General features: G+C 49.9%; 1 protein-coding gene across 1 annotated transcript in view; it reads left to right on the top strand.

Annotated features, from left to right (window-relative positions):
- LOC146206473 (lateral signaling target protein 2 homolog) overlaps positions 1–19,317 on the top strand; it is a 47,573-nt gene that overhangs the window by 11,383 nt on the left and 16,873 nt on the right. The gene's annotated exons all lie outside the window — the stretch shown is intronic.

Below are 19,317 nucleotides of genomic sequence, written 5' to 3'. Positions count from 1 at the left end.
ATAGGCGTAAAGCAGTGCGCATTTACCATTGCAATCTTATGAAGCCTTATGTGCAGAAGGAAGCCGTGGTAAATCTAACGTTAAACCTTCCCGAGGAGATGGGGGATAACTTGATTTGCCTCAGCGGAAAAGGAAGCAACGCTCAGGAGCTTCACAAAAAGACGGAGCAGAGAGGAGAACTAAAGAAATCCCAGCTGTCCGATCTGGGCGAGCTAATAACAGAGTTTGAGGCCTGCTTCGTGGACAGGCCAGGCAGAACTGATTTGACTGAGCACGATATTGAGCTGACTTCAGACGTGCCAGTCCGATCAAGGTGCTACCGATTCTCTCCAAGGCAAAGAGAAATTCTGGATAGGGAAGTAACTCGCATGCTGGAATTGGGAGTAATAAAACCCTCGGAAAGCGATTATGCTTCGCCTATGATCTTAGTAGAAGCTCCAGGTAAAGACCCTAGGCCTGTGGTAGACTACCGAAAGCTAAATTCTCTCACCAGGGATCAAGTGTATCCTATTCCGAATATTGAGGAGAGAGTAGAACAGGTCAGTAGAGCGGCATATGTGACTACGCTGGACCTTACTCGAGGATACTGGCAAGTACCGCTCACTGAACGCGCCAGCAGATACGCGGCTTTCGTCACTCCGACGGGCAGCTACCAGCCAACAATGATGAGTTTCGGGCTCAAAAATGCTCCATTTTGTTTTTCCCGACTCATGGATAGGGTTTTAAAGGGGTGTGAAACATTCGCGGTGCCTTATTTAGACGACATTGCGGTTTTTTCCGACTCATGGGCGGACCATATGGTACATCTAAGAGCTGTACTGAGCCTTTTGCGTCAAGCTGGACTAACCGTAAAGGCCGAGAAATGTTGCCTGGCAAGGGCGACCGTGGACTACTTGGGTCACAATGTAGGTCAAGGTTTCAGGAAACCCAGCGAGATTAAGATTTCTGCGGTAGCAGACTACCCGCGGCCGAGCACGAAGACGGAAATTCGAGCATTCCTGGGTCTGACTGGGTACTACAATCACTACATCCCTAACTATTCAGCTTTGGCTAGCCCTCTGACCGACGCTCTCCGCAAGACAGAACCGACAAATGTAGTCTGGGACGAACAAAAGGAAGCCTCCTTCGTAAACCTGAAGGCTGTGCTGATTAGCCGTCCGGTATTGCGAGCTCCAGACTATGACCGAGAATTCACGGTCCAGTGTGATGCCAGTGATCGAGGGCTAGGTGCTGTTCTCTGCCAGAGAGATGACGACGGTAATGAGCACCCCGTGCTCTACTTGAGCAGAAAACTGAGTTCTAGAGAGAGGGCTTATTGCGCGTCAGAGAAAGAATGCGCTTGCATTGTATGGGCCATTCAAAAATTACAGTGCTATCTTGGAGGGGCCAAATTCACCGTAGAGACGGACCATTGTCCCCTGGCTTGGCTGCAAACTGCGACATCGAAGAACAGTCGCCTTCTTAGGTGGAGCTTGATTTTACAGCAGTACAATTTTGAAATAAGATACAAAAAGGGGAAGTTAAATGGGAATGCGGACGCGCTTAGCCGCTCTTTCTAAGCGGTCCGAGATGTTCCTCACCATGTATCCAAATTGATAATCAGGTTTTTTTTTTCGTGCGCTTGTATATGTGTGACTATGTAAAGCAGCACGTTTGGTTTTCTAGGAATACGTGGGTCCTGAACGTCTTGAGAGAGGGCTTTTCTCGAACAACAATGGCAGTTTTCTTTTGACCTGGTCTCTTCAGACGGGTGCCGAGTGCTTGCTTCGACATGTGGTTGAGTTTCAGACAGCTCGAGCAATTTGGCCTACAACAATCAAGACAACGCGACAAGCAACAGCGAGCTTCAAGCGTTCACGTGCAGGCCATTAAGTCGTCTCTTCATGCAGCAGCGGCGACTGCTGCCCTCCGTGACTCTTCTGGCGGGGGAGGAGGCTGTTACGACCAAGCATCCGCAATTGCGCGCTCTATTGTTCGCCTGTGGGCATGGATAAGTTTTGTGAATATGTGGTGATGGTCCAATGGCTCTAAGTGAGCCTGTTTCCAGGAATCCTGTTTTGTAAGCATGTTTTGCTTTGTGGACAACCTGCAAATGCCAAATTGACCCTGTCAAGAGAACGTCTGGAAAAACACAAAGAAACGTCCCCCTGCGGGAAATAGCAGGAAGTGCTTTCTTTCTTTTGTTCACCCTTCCAGTCGAGAAGTGCTATCCTCCAGTGATGAATGCCTCCTATCCAAAGGAGACGACAGAGTGACATGTCCGCTGACGTGCAGGACAAGAAAGGAGCATGACTCATACGGCCATTAAGTGATTTCCCGGGAATGCAGGAAAGATTTGCAATTGTCGAAAAGGGACCATGTTGGGAGCCCTATGCGGCGCCACGTGCACTCGGGTTTCTGAGAAGTAAAACCCCTTGTCAGAACCAGCCTGTGGTTTCTTTGCTGAAGAATAGAAATGTACCTCCTCTCCTCGCCGTTCCCAAGCTTTTCCCGCCAACAAGTGATCACGCCCAACGAATGAATGCCGGACCAGTCAGTGCTTCAGACCATCAGTGCAGTGATGTGTTCGATTGGATGCCGATACCTGAGGGGCGTGCTCTGGATTTGGTTGGTCAGCATCTTCAGAGAGGGGCTGGACATAGGGGGTTTTTAAGGACGCTGCAGAGCACGAAATGTCGCTCTGGGCCCTGGGTAAACGGCTCATCCAGTCGCTTCTCGCTATGAACTCTCAACGCTTGCCATTTTGCTGATGTACCCTTCTTTTTCATGTAAATATTGTAAATACGTTTTCTCAAAGTGCCAGTAAACCTGCTTGTACATATTTTACCAACTTCGAAGATTCAGTCCTTCTTCAACCCCGAGTCTCTGCACGCTACCAAGTGAAGGCCGGGTCGACGTAGCCCCAGCGTCACGACACGGCTCTAAGCGCGTCCAATTATAGTGAATTAAGAAGTGCTTGAGATATAGTGAATTGCAAGACATGAAAGAGATGATAAGATTCAAGATTCAGAAGTCTTACAGTCGTTTAGAAACTAGCCATGGAGCTCGTCTCAAAGTTTAACCCACGATATATCGTCCGCAGGAACGCGAAAAATAACCAGAATTCATACGGAGTCTAAGTTAATATGGCCATCAGCACAGTGTTTCTCACTTTCCCGGAAGCTGGGCTGAATGGCGTCATTATTGTCGAACTTTTTCTCCTACTTTTTTTTTTTTTAATTAAAAGTAGTGCTATCAACAAAATGCGTTTTTACAGCAGCAGAAAAAGAAACCAAACTGGCTTGCTCAGCCCAAGGCGGTTCTTTGCGTGGCGTAGGCACGAAGTCACTAACGTTGGCAGAACTTTACACGCGGGTGTAGTAAGTTGGCAACGGTAATCGATGACCCTGTTTTAAAATGGTGGTGAATATCAAAAACCTACCTGACATTTATTCCTTCAACAAGCGAGGAGCGCGTGCCCTACTGTTATCGAGGAAAGCGCAAATTCGCGCCAGAACAAAACGGTTACGAAATTACTCTCGAATAATCTGGAAGTTGTTTGGCCAAAATGTGTGAACCTCTGAAGAAAACCTTTGGAGTCGCTCTCCGAGCTCTGCCATTCGCGAAGCTGCCGTGCGTAAACGCCGCCAAGTTGTTTGGTCGCTTTCTAATTCTTTTCGGTGTCCGAAAGTTGTCGCCCTCTGCGGCGGTTCAGTAGTTGTGACTTTCGGTTTCTGATCTCAAGGTATTGAAATCAATCCCGGTGGTGCCGGCGGCATAATTTAGACGAGGCCGAAATGAGCAAGCGTACAGTCGCAATCAATATGAAGGTGATCGCTCGAGCCGCAACCGAGACAAGGAGCAGCGCCATGTTAACGTCATCACCTTCCGTGGCGAGGGAAACATTTGGTAGTCCCTCCCTGTCTTTTCGCTGTTATTTAACAGCTGGCACTCCCCGCTAGCTAGTAGCAATTTTTCTTTTTTTTTCACGAGTCGTCAAGCAGGGTGCGGTGATCACAGATTTCTGTCCGCGGGCCGCGTCAGCAAAATCGTGTCCGCAACAGTTGTAATTGAGAAGTGGTAGAGGTTAATGAGTGGTGTCAATCAAAAGAGGGTGACGTACTGTTGTGTATGAAAAATAATTATACCATTAAGTAATTAGGTAATTGATTAGAGGCAAAAAATAAAGGCGAAAATTGTCTCATTAGCCAATTGCTTGGCGCCACATTTGAATGTGTCAAATACTAAAATAGGTAATTAATCAGTCAATTAAGGTGACGTCAAGGATGTGACGTTACGCAATCTGAAGTCGAGCCAGAAAAGGGCATAGGAAAGGATTGGTGCGCAATTTGAAAGTACCAGAGACTCAAATGGGTAAACAAGAAATTAATTAAGCAACTAGGAGCGAACAGAAGCAACCAACAGCAGTATCCTTGCTTTCGCTTACTACAATGCAGATTCTGCAGTGCTCTTTAATTTTTTCTATAAATCATCAGTCGGGCATATATGTAGGTTGTAAGAAAGTGAATGGGCTAACAAAATATATATGAAGGCCAACATGTCCCGGTTATACCAATAACAATGAAAAAGAAAGGGTATGCGATAAAGGTAAAGCAAAGTCCAGGAAATGTGTCGTGAAATGACAGTAGCAGTTCATTGAACAGCCAGAGGGAGAGGTAAGCTGTCACAATTATGCATTTACATGATGAAGAAAAATACGATGCAAAGGTGCTGTCTTAAATATTAGTCAGCTTTTGCTAAATAACGTTGAAATGCGTTCCGTTCACTTTATCAGCTTGCGCACAGAAGCGTCATTGTTAGCCAATATATGAGGCAACGACACACACGATGGTTATGATAGAGAAGAAAACACACACACACACACACACACACAAAGCCGGCGAGTTAGTCAGGGGCGTGATGCTTGTAGCCCGGAAGAGCGTAGGAGGGCAAGAAGGCAGCGCAATCATTATCTTCGCATGTTCCAAAATCGGCCGCTATGCAGCTTGAAAGGCCCACCGGTCGAAGCTCCCGCGATCACCTTCATATTGATTGCGACTGTGCAGTATGTTAAAGCATCCCAAGAGGCCTAGATCAGCCTGGAGCCATGCACGGCATAGCCCATGTCTCGCTTCGGAACGCAGAGGCCCGCAGTTTGTCAAAAATTATGTTCCCATTTCACTCGCATTTCGGGCGTCTGCTGAAGCACAGTTCTCTTCTAAATTACTCGGAGCCTTTTCACGTGCAGCAAATGCTCGTCAAAGAAGAAAACAAAACCGTGGCGGCGCTCTTCTAATTATCTTTATTGCACAAACTATGGCAGCGCAGCGCGACCATCGAACAGCGCTGAGCTGATAAGTGTACTTTGCTCTCGCGCCGGTTGCTAAGCGGAGAGAGGAATACGGCTCCACTGGCTCGTATCTCCGGGCGGTTCTTTTGTTTTCAGTACAAGTGAACGGAAGATGATTCAGCGCTTCCCGCGGCGTGCTTCTTTCGCGTGAACGTGAGACAAGCCCGTGGTCTCGACTGCATCGCCGTCGACATAGCGATGGAAGTGGCCCGTGCGTCATTAGGCGCTACCCCGATGGGAAGCATCAGCAGCTAACCGTTCCCGCGCTGCTCCGTATTTCGTTCGCACGAAGTCATCAAGGCCTAGCCGTGTATTGCACTCTTCCTGCTCAAAGTTCGCATTCGGATGAGCAGGGTTGCAGCAGATACGTGCAATGAAGCGAACGCCGTCTGCTCTTTTCCTCTTGGGCAGTCCGTTCGTGAAATGTGGTACATTTTGCTCTGTTGCCGAGCAAAGAAGGGCATCTCTGCACCCGGTGTCGCTAAGGGCGCCAGACCTCTTTTATAGACCACATTCAAGCTGTCAGCAGCAGGGCGGTGAATTAACGACATTGCGCAGGTGACTTCGGGCACGGAAAGTGCCGAGAGTTTCATTTATCAGGTGACGATGCCCTCGCCTGCCTTGTGGCAGTCGTGGTAAGCACAGCTGTCGCAAACAGAAATGTCAGTTTCGTGGTGGCTGCTTTTTAGCGCAACACCGTTCAGCAAGAAGCACGGCGTAGTTGCTCTACGGAAAAAAAGTTGTAGCCTCATACAGGCCGGGTTTCTCGTGCAATCGCATAAAAATCGCATAGAAATTCTACGAGATTTGTATGAGAAATTTGTTTGATGTTATTGCCTCACAGGACATTTTTCAATAGGGAAGGCTTTGTTATGGGCAATTGAGTAGGGAGGACGGTGAATCAGACGGTCGGGAACCCTGGCAACCTCCGCGGACCACTCGCTACTGTCCGTTGAACGATAGCGTAGAGCTGTCGAGAGAGGGTTGTGGCGTAACAGTATTGAAAGTGATTAAAATATGAGTGAAATCGTCATGATTGGGGTCGCAACGTGATTGAAACGCTGCTGTCATATAAGTGTGAAATAATTAGCCCTGAAACCAAAAATGGGGTAATCAGATGGGAATCGAACCTGTGACCCGTGGGTCGCGAGTCGGACACGCTAGCCCCGTGCCACCGAAGCGCGTTCGTTCGACACGGTTAAAGGGAGACTGTTGTAGTAAATTAAACGCTGCGTCTGCGAAAAAGGCGACCTCAAGCCGCTGAAGGGACCCATTAATGCTATCGCGTCACGCCCAGAGGTTGGATGTAGCCCGAATTTTGACAGCAACCTCTCTTTGGTGGCGGCGAAGTGAAAGGAGCAACGTTGTCCCCGAGTTTTCTCTTGGTAACAACGACCAAGTTGAGTCAGTCCATTCCTTATTCCTCCAATTGGCCTAGGACATCACGAGTTGCAGCGTCGCGAATCGTAGTGCGTTATGCGCACGTTCCGCGTGTCGTTTCATAGATGGACGCGCTTGCGTTTGCTCTTGCACGCGGCGACTCGCAAGTTTGCTAAGCAGGTGCCGAGAAAGAAGGAGAGGTATGCTGCTGCGCGTTGGGCGGGTACGGTTCACTTCTGCATGGGCATAATAAAATCAAGACGGGAAAAATCATAAAATGTGGCGCTTAGGATTAGACGCTGCCGGAAGCTTACTTCTGCTTGGCGGCTTAAAATTGCTGTAATATCGCTGTTTGTATTCTGTTTTGTGCAGAACGCCAAGGCCTGCCGTATCCGTCGAGCGGTTGGCGTTTTTTGTTTGTGAGATCCTAGAGAGGACCAGTACAGGAGTGGATGAGCATATAAATACAAAATTGTGAGATGTGCCGGGCGATTTTCTTGCCGTTTACAGATTTGTATTTTAAGAACTATGAGAGATTAACTCTCATAGTGAAAACAGCGCGGGAAAGCAAGACGAACGAATAGACACAACTGTTGTCTTTCTTCGGTCGTCTCGTTTTCCCGCGCTGTTCTCACTATGAATCAGCACCAACTCGCCCAAATCACGTGCATACTGTGCAGATGGGTCGCTGAGCAAGGTGGGTACTTTGAACGAAAATTAAGTTATCAATTTTTTTTATTATTATTTAAGGCGGCTGTATTGCGGATTTAAAGACCGTCAACAAAAGTTTTTTTCTTTTCCCCAATCGGCATTGCAGCTCGAAACATCGAACATAAAAAGTGCTCATCAAAAAGTTCGTTGTGTTGGCTTACACGCATTGCACGCCTACAAAATGCCGTCGCTTGCATTTTTTGTGCATCAAACACGGACGCCATTTGTGTATGATGGTTTTTGCAACGTGCACGAAATGGATCAGGCGTTTTCTCTTGGCCGAAAGGGGGAGCACGATTCCAAGTCTGACAAGCGTAATAGACCCCCTTTCGGCTTTCCGCGTCAGCCATACGAGGAATGCCTGTGGCCTCATTTGTTGCACCTGGGAGTACTATTTCGAGTGTACACTTCCGGGGTGCCCCTTTGAACCGCTGGACGGGACCGGTCGGATCGGCGCACACCGTGATCGGCCAGCCAGCCTTTGTAGCAGGAGCGTCATTCGGCCGGCTCATCGCTGCCGCTGTTGTTGAGGGAAAGACGAGCTCTCTCGTCTTTGGCAAGAACGTCCGCTGTATCGGTCTCCGCCTTTGTTCTCCCGTTCTTCAAGGCTGAAAATGCAAAGGATCGACCTTTTGAAACCTGCCCGCGGGCTCGAATGTCTGCTGTAATGTAGACGAGCACGTAGCCCTTTCAATGCGGCTTTTTTCAGTGAAAACGGCTGTGTAGATCTCCGAGGACGTTCTTTTTCGCTAAGTGCACTGACATCGGAAGCATTTGTAGGACGCTGTTCGATGGCTCTGGGAAGTGCTAGCTTTCCCTTTTCGTTTTTCCAGTCCTTTCAGCTTTCAGATCGACCAGTGGGCCCTTCCGACACACATTAGTGTGATGTTTTTGCTTTGCCTGCCCGCGTCAGATGTTATTTTGCGTTACCATCGCCTCCACAATCGCGCCCAAGCTGCGTGTCGAATATGCGGTCTTGTCTGGGGACAAAACTTTTCCACGGAGAAGTGGAATCTCCAAGCAACCGAGCTTTAGTGGCTTTCGTCAGTGAACCTGAAGTGGAGGGCAGGAGCGTCCGCTATAAAAGACGTGCAGTAGTAGTGCCTACTAAAGTAGGTGCTTTCGTAATGATAGTACGCATGCGCTAACGAGGCATAATACTGCGCCATTTTAGAGCCATTTACATTGTATTTTTTGTGCACACTACTTTCTTTCTTTTCATATTTTTTTTTTTTAGTCAGTACTCCTTAAATTTATTTATTTATTTTGTAAGTTAGCTTTGAACCTGGAGAAGAGGGCCGAGTCGGGCGACTGGCTCATATTGACGGAAATGAAGCTGGACGGAACAGCGCTAGCATATGGGACGGGAGAGGAGGTTTGGCTTGTCTTCTCTCCTTTTCAGTCGCGTCCGTTAGTTGAACCTCGACCCGGCAGCAGCGCCAGCTTGAGTGCGGGGCGGCGGGGCTGGCGCACAAGTGGTGACGCGCGATACGAGTTTCTTCCTCCGAGAAGGGCGCAATTTGCGTAATCTGCTGGCTTTCCGCCCTTGAGGGCGAGCGCCGAAGGGAGCAGGTGACTCCGGGAGGCCGCGATGCTTCCGGTGACGTACTTAAATCCACACCTACTATATGTCCTTCGCATGCTGCCGATCCGGAAGTCTCTTTCGTAGCCGTGGAAATAATCACCATTTGGTGTGCCTTAGCTGAAAAAGAAAGGAAAAATGCTCTGTCTAGTTAGAGGTGTTCTTGGCGGGGGATGTTACTTTGATATATCGCAAGCTATACGGGTGCATCTACTTTTTCGCGAAACCGCGGAAACTGCGGGCCAAGCAAGCGGCTTGTAGAACGGCTCGAGGGGCTCCCTTCTTTTTTGCTGTCCGCCGGCTGGTATCAGGGTCTCCGCATTTCGACCCGCTTGGGCTCCCTAGTCTCGCGTCGCGAGAAGGAAGCCGGCGGCAGTGAATTGGCCGATCTTATTATAAACGCGGCGGCGGATTGGGGTTTTGGTTTCCCTTCTGTGGGCCTACGGACAAGCGGCTTTCTGCCCTCGGCCGCCGTCGGGTCCGCCTAATCTGCCGACGGTAGCCCCGCTCCAGCTCGCGAGAGCTGCCTATCGGACGCGCCCAAGGTTGCTGTAAACAGGCGGCTGCACCGGTTCACGCATTTCGTTGCCGTCTCTTCTATTCGTGGCACGTGCTCCTCGTCTCTCTCAGCTGCTGATTAAGCGGCAAGGATCTAGGTGCCTTGTCTACGAGACTAGCCAGGCGATTGTTTTCCATTGGTCACGTGCGCTTTTGTGCACGCATCGGACGCAGCAGCCGTCGTCCATCTGGATTTTATTCTTTCATTGATGCCCGAGGCGGCAGTTGAACTTTGATCCGGGTAGCCGCTGCTCTTGTTTTTCTCATTAAAGGCCAAGGAGAGGTGACTCATTGTTGTTGATCCGTGGTTCGGCGTTAAACTGCTCTTCGAGTTCAGCATCCACATGAAGCCTGCCTAATGTCTAGGTGTGAAGCCGCACAGCAGTTGATTTGCCTTTTACTTTGGAGCTAAGTGGAATCGAATACGTATGGACAGTAATATTTTGTTCACTGTTACTTGCGCTATTCATAAAAGGAAAAGATGCGCGAAAGTTTGAAGCGGGTGGTGGCGTTTTATTGGGCATGTAGTTTCGTTACACATTGTTACTTTCGTTATAGATGTTAAGGCGAGCAAGGTTTCTCGTATAATACGTGCGCGACATGCCCGTGATTTTTTTTTCAAAAGTGTCATTACGCGAGAGTGTCCTACAATTCTTCATCGGGGGTACACTTCTGTTAATTGTTTTAAATCATGGTGTGCTTTGTACACGCGGGGATGCCATCGCAGACGTGTAATCACGCAGGGGAAAAAAAAAAAAAAAACTTGCGAGCGCACTGGTGTGCAGGCGGCGCTTCGTTGTAGCCCACTTGGTCAGAGGCTGTTTCTGTCGCACACACACTGCATAATGCCGTGCGTTTCGTGTTCGCCGGCGTGTGAATTGTGACGCTGCAGCTGGTAGCGGAAGTGAAATTGAGATCATTCAAGTCCTTGGGAACTAGGTTTGCTCTGTGGAAGCTCAACATAACGTGAAGTGGGGATTTTCCGCTGTGAACCTTCCCTGTGAATCTGCCCCGCCTCCCTACTGCGACATTCTCAGAAGCGCCACTGGTGGTCCCAATGCATTCGCCGCCTGGCGCGCACAGCCATTCCGTGCTCAGTGCTACAGTCACGCCCCTGAAACGCTCTCGGCAAGTGCCGTTAGTCATCGCCGAGTTTATTTGGTGACACCTCGTGGGCACTGTTCTGTTTACCTTGACTGAACCGTGGTTCCTCCCCGCCGACAATGCGAAAGCCAAATTTTTTGCTCGTCGTACCGTTTGTAGAACAAAAAGACGGGGGCCCCCGCCTTTCTGTGTTGTAGGCAAAAGGCTCTTGCACTTCTGTTTTGACCGTCAGGCGACGAGGAAGTGAAAACTCTCGACGAACCGCGGCTACGAGAAAGGATATTGACCGCAGTTTTCTTTTTTCGCTCCCTAGAGAAATGTCATCGGGAGTGAATTTGGCGCAAATATTTCCTCGTCCTTGATTTGTGTGCTGGGTCAGTGCGCAGCTGTGCTTCATGATTTCGGGAGCTGAACGTCGCCGCGCTCGTGAGCGTGTCCCATCATTGTGCCGTTGCGCCGGCGTTTGTGACAGCGCTTCGAATAGATTTGTTTTTCTCGCTTCTCAACAACCGCCTGCGAGTGTCATCAACCGGACACATTTTGCAAACAAGGATGTTTTGCGTCTAGTCGCACGAATATCTGTCCGCGGCTGTCGATTGTAGCGTTGTTTTGACTGCGGCTTTTTCTTTTTTTTTTTTCCCCCACGTTGTGTGAATCTAGCTCGGCACTGCTGTCGCCGGCGTCGTTTATTCGCCATAAATGGACGGCTGATAACGGGGCGGTAGCAGATATCACTGTCGTCGGTAATTTTTTTTTTTTTATATATATTTCTCTAACCGATTTGTTCATGACAGGAATAAGCGCATTTCCTGCTAGGTCAGCTGCGTATGCTCAACCTTGTTGCTTCCTAATGACATGGAGACGAAATGCGAAATCAAGCGGATGTACAGCTAGAAGCAATATGAAAGGGAACATGGGAGCGCGTGGTCTCCACGCTTTCAAATGCGCTTTCACCAACAGGTGATAAGAATCAGTGGTAAAGACGCGTCCAAAGTAGGTTTTGTCGGCTGCTCTTTCCGAGCATATACCCTTGGTGCCACCTATTCTCGTATTGTGCTGGTGGCAGCGCTTTGCAAAGTGCGTAGGCCACGCTCTCCCGTGTTCCCTTTCATGTTGCTTCTAGCTGTACGTGTTAGTGCCTTCGTGTGTTCTTCGCCGCGGTGGCTAACTGGTTAGGTAGCTCGACTGCTCATCAAAGGGAGCCGTTTCGATCCCAGGCGCGACGGCCGCCTTTCGATGGAGGCGAAAAGCAAGGCGCCTGTGTGCTGTGCGATGTCAGGGCATGTTAAAGAGCACCAGGTGGTCGAAATTTCCGGACTCCTCCATACGACCTCCCTCACAGCTTAGCGACCCGACAGGAGCGGGTCGAGTTGAGTTATTGGGTCGAAAACCGGTTACGGGGTTCATGTAAACGCTGTCGGGCTGGGTCGAGAAGTCGAGGGGTAGTCAACTCTGGCGCAGAGGGTGGGTTGCCTGAACTCGCCCCCGCTGCAGGAAGCATGTAAACGCTGTCTGGTAGAGTCGGGGCGCAGTGGGAGAGGAGAACAGTAAGGAAAACGCGCATAGGAAAAAAACCGGAATTAGGTGCCGTCTGCTGGTTTTCCGCCTCGACGCGAGGTGTCGCCGTAATCGCCGCTCGCCTAACGCTCGCTCAGAGCCGGTTCTGCGGTCGTCGGATCGGGTTCATGTAAACCCGGTAGGGTCGAGTCCACTCAACTCAACTCCCCAACTCGACCCTCCGCTGTCGGGGCCATGTAAACAAGGCTCCTGAGTACCTTTCGGACGTTCAGCCCTAACAACCGAACTATTATCCTTCATGTGCAGTACAAATATCGACAACTGCGACAACCGTTATTTTCTTTTTCTTGGTCGAAAGGTGTTTTACAGAATAATTGAGTTGCATGGCGGTGTAATTTTATACGCGATAATTACCTCACCCCTTCGCGCGACCAAGCAGGTTTTTCCGTTCCTTTTACTTGGTGCTAGTATACTTTATAACCATTCTCTCACCCTGCTCGCGGCGTTGCACCTTTAGTGGGAAATGTCGTGCACAGTTCACGACAGTCACGTGGTGGGGCCCGAATCACGTTGGGATAAACGGCATTGAGAGGGTCTACACATGTGCCGCACGAGCTTACACAGTGGCGAAACAAAAAAAAAAATGTGAACATGCCCCATAAATACAGCATGAAGTTAATACTCAGAAAATTGAAGGATAAATGGCAAGCAGCGATGGATAATGATCAATAATCCCGACGGGCTCTTAGGGGAATGGAAAGACACGTAGGTGTCAGGAACGGTGTGTAGGAGTAATTATTATGCTGTCTTCGCATCGAACAAGCACATTCACACGCACTGCACGCAACTTCTTTCTAACAAAATATGTAGCTATCTGTAAAAGTGTGGAGATGAGCTCGCAGTAAACCACATGCTATTCCCATGCGCATAACTTGAAATTTCGACTGAGGAAAAAATTGTACTGTATATTCCCCCAATGTTATTGGTAGGTGAAAATGCACTTGTTGGTTGACCTGCGCGTTTAATTTCTCAAATGCCTTTAACTGTAGATTTTGATAAAGTGTAGTCTAACGAACATATATTTAACCTCGAGATTGGCGCATGATAAGCCTTAGCTGCTTATGTGGCATAAAAAGAAAAAAACGAACAGAATTATTATTTGTAGTCTTGTTCGAAGGATCTGCCTTTCGTTTCCTTGCTTTGTCAGGGATGTTCTTCATTTACGGGGAAAAAGAGTACCCATGATTTTTCGTCGTTTGAGCGGCGCACTTTTCGTTTTCAATGGGCCAGAACAGCCGAGTTTTCCTTCCCGGGCGCGTGCCTTGCGCTATATGTTAGGTGGATAGGGGAATAGCGGGGCGCGTTGCGATGAAAGGGTGTGGCTAGGTGTGGTATGGGATAGCGGTCCCCTATCCGCTCTGACTTTATGGCTAATGAGGCAAGTGCCCTTGAGCGGTTTGGTGGAGGTGCTGTTTTGCCCGGTGCGTCGCTCGTCTTCTCATCCGCGAGTGCAGCGAACCTTGACTCATTGTTACAAGTAGCGGTTGTGCATTTACCTCACCAAACCATATCGAATGCGCTTGCTTTACTGCACCCCGCTGGTTTCGTTATGTGCGGTTGCGCGCACGTGTGTTTGTAACGATTGCTTTTTGATCCAGTCCCTCTTTGCCGGGGTCAGGAGTTCTGTGGTAGAACCGGTATGTTCGCAGCTCTGAAAGGGCTGGCTTCGGCGCCCAACCGCAGTGTACTTTGTGACTTTACGAGGGACGGCGATATATCCTCAACAGTTTGCCACGCTGGCTGGTTTTGCGGTTTTGTGCGGCAAGTCATGACCGGCTGTCACACCGAGGCCGTGCTTCCAGGAGGCGACGCCAACGCTGTCCGGGCTAGCTCTCCGTGGTCGTTTTTTCTCGTGTCCGCTAGCAGTCTCAAGGTCGCCGTAGCACCATCGAAAGCGATACCTTCTTGTTTACTTTATGTACCGTCGAAAGCGATTTGTTTACTCGCTAAACCATGCTTGCTTCTTCCCTCGTGCACGTGTGCGCAGTTTCTGCCTTGTGGTTGCGAACGCATTCAGTATTCAACTGTCCAAAACAGCAGGAACCGGCTATGCGCAGCTATTTCCGAGCTGTGCGCGTTTTCATTGTCTTTTTATGGTTAATTGTTTTCGGCGTTTTGGCGTTGTCGGGCAGTGGTCTTTGATTAGACGATGGCATGCACTCAATACTGGGCTCCACTAGATATCATTTCGCACGTGTGACCTCGTCTCTGCGTGCAAGTCTGCAGCTTGGTGATGCCCGTTGACGCGTGACTAGTCGCCTCACTTGTCAAGGTTTCCATGTGCGGCGTGCACGCGGGCATGGGTAGTTTTATTGCCAACGCAGTCAAATTATCCGGAGCCCGCCACTATACTGCGTCCATAATAAATAGCCTGAGTTGCTTTGTGACGTTAACCCCATAAACCAGCTATCTTGTGGTGTTTCAGTTTCGGCAGTCAAACGATGGCTGTGGCACCAAAGGTCAGCGTAGGTTACGCTAGGAACGAAAAAAAAAAAAAAGCGATATAATCGCTGCTTAATCGTTTTAATTTCCTTACGGCGGTGTAGTCGCGCTGTCTTAAAATCCGGAAGCACTGCGAATGAAGAAGCAGCGATTATATCGCAGTTCTTTCTTTTCATGCTTCATGTGACCTCTTAACGCCGATATATGCACTGCTATGTGTCACCGTTGACGATCGGAGCGTGATGCGAGTCACCCTGGTAGACGTGCTGCAAACAGCTTACGAAGCGGGTGCGCGCACCAAAGGGTCACAATTTTGACGTGTGCACGATATGTGCTCCGTCAGTACTGCGCGCGTTTTTGGCTAAAGTGAGAGAACCGCCGTGATTCGGCCCTGTGCTGAGTGTTGAGCCGTGTCGCAAAGCTTTGGTCGCCCTTTGAACCGACACGTTCGTAAGCAAAGGCTAGCGAGCTCGTGCTAGCCTAGTGCTAGGCTAGTCGACCGTAGATGCGCGCCTTTCGACCTGTAGTTTTCCGTTGCACCTGGTCTGCTGTTGCGAACTCGCTGACGTGGCTATTACAGGAAATGCTTTGTTGCTACGACGGCAGACTACTGCTCAAGCTGTTCATTTGGTCGAGTTGTTGCGAGGACGATGACGCACACCGGAAAGAAACGCAGAGCACAGCCGTATTTGTCGCGGCTTTTGCGATGGAGAGGAGCTGCTGCTCCCGTTCGCGTCGACAGTGGCGCTTTTCATTGCAGCCAGATCGTGGTGCCCGGGGAGGAGAAAAAACTTTATTTTATGGAAGAATTCGAGGCACGCAGGCCTCCTGGGTCTCCGCACGACCCCACTCGCGATCTAAACGTTCATGTGATGTTGATCCATGACGTATGCGGCCCGGCTGACGACGGTCTTCTGCCTGGCCGGGTCCGCTGATCGCAGTGAGGTCTCCCAGTCCTCCTAGGTTCGGAGAGGCACCGGCCCGGCAGGGGGGTAGGAGTCGCCGGGCAGGTTAAAAGAATGAGTAAGGGTGGCCTTGGGGTGGGAGCACAAAGTGCAAATGGGGGATACCGGCTTAAATTTTGAAAGTAGAGCGTGTCGGCAGCGTTCATGTCTGCAGGCGACGCAAGATTGACTGTTTTCTGGTAGTGAGGGATGGGCGGGGTGACGGATAGATGAGGCGCTCAGCGCGGGAGTTTTGCGGCATGTGCAGCAGGCGGTGCGCCGGGGGATGAACTCGGCCCCTGGCATAATTAATTTAGAATGGTGGCTTTGGAATCACTGAGTACGTAACTGATATCTGTGTATGCCAGAGCAATAGCTATATCGGTCTCCTTGGCTCCCCCTCAGGGGTGGGGCCTGAAGGAAGCTCGAAAGTTGGGGAAATGTGGGGGTTGTGGACAACTGCAGTGGCTCCGTTCTCATCGTAGGCGGCAACCACCCAAACTGCATCGGGCTCATTCCCGTACCATTGTGGTGCGCTGCCGCGCGCGCCTTCCTGCGATCTTGGTCATGGTGTGTTTCCTCGGTAATGGTTTGGCATAGATTGAAGTGTAAATGTGGGTAGGGAGTGATGCATTGTGTGCGGAAATAGTGATACCTAGCTGACTATGTGTCGTCCGGTAGTTGTTACGGCTAATCTGAGGTATTGTGCTTGTAAGTGGGCCTCTCGAAGTTCATGTATTGTGTTGTGCACTGCGATTTCGAGCAGTCTCTCGTTGCTAGTGTTTTTCGGTAATTTAAGTGCTGCCTGCTTACCGAATTAAGGAATCTATTTGCTGGACCTCACTGGATGATAGTTTGAGGTATGGTGTAGCATAAAGAGAGTGGTTGTGACGTGCGGTCGTAGGATTGAATTTTGGCGGAGGCGAAATTACTCTTCCTGCATGCTCTCCGTCGTTCACCTCTAATGCGAGGCATGCACCTTCCAGAGCCCATCTCAAATGCGGCAGTTGCTGCTCCTCGTATTTGCTGAACCCGAAGCAGCCTTGGGGGTGTGCGTTGTGATGTCAGTGGCTGCTTCGCTGACACTGAAACGTGTCCGCTCTTCGACAGTTGCGCTGAACCAGGACCCTGCTTTTCACCTGCGTATTTCGCGCACATTTTCGCAGTTGGTTGGCTGTCAGAGAGGGTGCTTTCATTTTGCCGTGCAAAATTGCAGATTGATGTCTGGGCAGTGGTTGTCTCGTTCCATTTGCGAACCTGCTGCCGGAGAACGCTGAAAAATCTCCACAAGCAGGGCGGACCGGTGTGACAGCGTTGATGTGCACTTGCACATTAACCGCGATCCCTTTGATGATGCTAAGGAGGAACGTTACTCGTCCCACCTTTTATCCGTATCTACCACCGTTAAGGAATTCGCTTTGAGTTAATGTCGGCCCACAAGAAGGAGCAAATGTTGAAAGGTGCCGAGAATGCGGCGTCAGATTGCAGTTCTTTACAGCGAGGTCTCATGTGGTAGTTGTGCTCACCCTGCAAAATTTTACACCTGTACGCGGAAATTTTTTCGCACTTCTCACTTGGCGCCCACCGTTGAACCGGAGCTGCGGCAGTAACGTCACCTTACTTCTGCGACAGAAAAGCCTTTTAGAAACCGTCCAAGCCAGCAGAGGAGGCCTCCCAGTGAGATCACTCCAAGTATTGTTTCTTGTAGGCTAGATGATTCTTGCTTGCGAAACGTGATCTGGGCAGCCGAAGATAGTGGAAGCTGCTGTTTGAGTATGTGTTCGTAGGCGGTTTAAAGCCATTCATAGGGTCGTCCATTTCAGTCCCTTAAAAAACGGGCAGCCGTTCTGCGCAATATGCGTCCTACACCATTTCGATGTGGTGGCATTTTCTCCCAAGTTAAAGTGAAACGCGCTTTCTCGCAAAGCCATCGGGCGCTGAGCAGGTCTCACTAGCCTTGGTGGAAGAAACCGTGACCGGCTCGGAAGAGGCCCCGTTGCGTCACGATGAGGTATTGCGCAGGCTCCGACATCCGCGCCTTTTATCCGGCTCGAATCGAAACGGGTCGCCAGCGCGCCGCCACTGATCGGGCACGCGCAGCCAAGGTTGCGCCGGCCTGCCGATCTCGGCCGGCCGCGGTTACGTTTGACGACACGCGCAGTTATCTCCAAGGCTCAGGGTCAATTGGTTGCGTCGGTTCCCTGCTACCCGGACAGAACACTTTTGCTTGACGGCCACCTTGGCGGTGGCCCGCACGCTGGCCCATGCAGGTCTGCTTCATAGCTTGGCCTCCTGTTGACGCAGAGCAATCTGGCAGGGATGTTTGCGGAAAATTGGGGAAAATTCGTTTAAGAAGTGCGTAACCACTCGTCATAGTGCCGCATTGTACCCAGTTATGGGGGACTTGTGTCCACTCGGTGCGATGTGCCGAGCGGCGGGCCGCAGAGGCGGCCTGTCGCAACTGTGGAGGTTCCGCAGCTTGCCGGCGGTGGTTTGGTTGAGGGGGACCGGTTGGCCTGCTTTCGGAGTTCCACTGACCTGGCGCCACTTCCGCACGTTCCGCAAGGTCGCACGGGTCCACTTTGTCACGCGCCCGTTTCACGGCGCTGCTGCCGTCGGCGCTGCACTGCCCTCTGAAAATAAGGGAGGAGAGCAGCTTGGAGGGACTTGTTATCAGCAGGCCTACGTGCTGTGCTTCCGGCTGTGACATAGGTGATGGCATGGCTCAGCACCCGCGTGTTTGCTTTTCTCGCCCTATATGGTGACCTACAAACAAGCTGCCGAACTTTACACATCGGGTTCTGGCCTCTGTTCATTGACTTTCTTACTGTTTTGCCAAGTCTTAGTAACTGACCGCCAGGAGCGTTCTCAGTAGTTTCAGGGTGGTTGCACCACTGAGGTACCCCCCCCCCTCCCCCCTGCTGGTTTTCTTTTCTTGCTGAGTGAAATTATTTTCTCTACGTGCTCTGCTTGTCAATATGATTTGATAAACCCAGCTGCGTCATGACTTAGGGATAAAATAAAACAAAGTCCAACTGAATCTTGTGAAATTCGGTTCTACCCAAAAAATGGTTGGTGTTCTTGACATGTGCACCACAGCTAACTGGCTGTTGGATAAGAATTGCACTTACTCAAAAGGAGAAATAATGTGTGCAAGCCAGGGGCAGGGTAGGGTGGTGTAGTTTCATTCTTGCAATCTTTGTAAAGACTAGAGGCCTACACTTTATCCGTCGCCAAAACCTTGACTGCTAGAATACCACTGCTATTGCCAGCTTAGGTCAGTTGGTTGGTTAAGCATGTCTTCATTGTATGTAAGGACATTCGAAATCATGCGTGTCATGGAAAGGTCTTGTGTTCTGGCTACTGCGATGGTTTAGTGGAAGCTAATTTGCTGTTGTAAACATATACATCACACAATTTCCTATAGTCTTCAACATTGCAATGATAGCATTCCAACCCAGTTTCACGAAATGGCTTCTGTATCTGTTCTTTTTGGATGTTTATATTATTTAACTTCTGTTAATCATCCTATTTGCAACAGCACTTCCATCTGTTATCAAGCACTGCTGTATATGCCCTACTATAGTAATTAATGACACTGTTGAGTTAATTACTGGTAAATCGAAAGCTGAGGCTGACAAAAAGCTGGAATAAGTTTCAAGTATTCATACAATTGGGCACCAAATGTT

Source organism: Amblyomma maculatum, chromosome 1 (genome assembly GCF_055883805.1).
Source record: "Amblyomma maculatum isolate TAMU_Amacu chromosome 1, ASM5588380v1, whole genome shotgun sequence".
Lineage (NCBI taxonomy): Eukaryota > Metazoa > Arthropoda > Arachnida > Ixodida > Ixodidae > Amblyomma > Amblyomma maculatum.
This window is presented reverse-complemented; position numbering and strand designations above follow the sequence as displayed.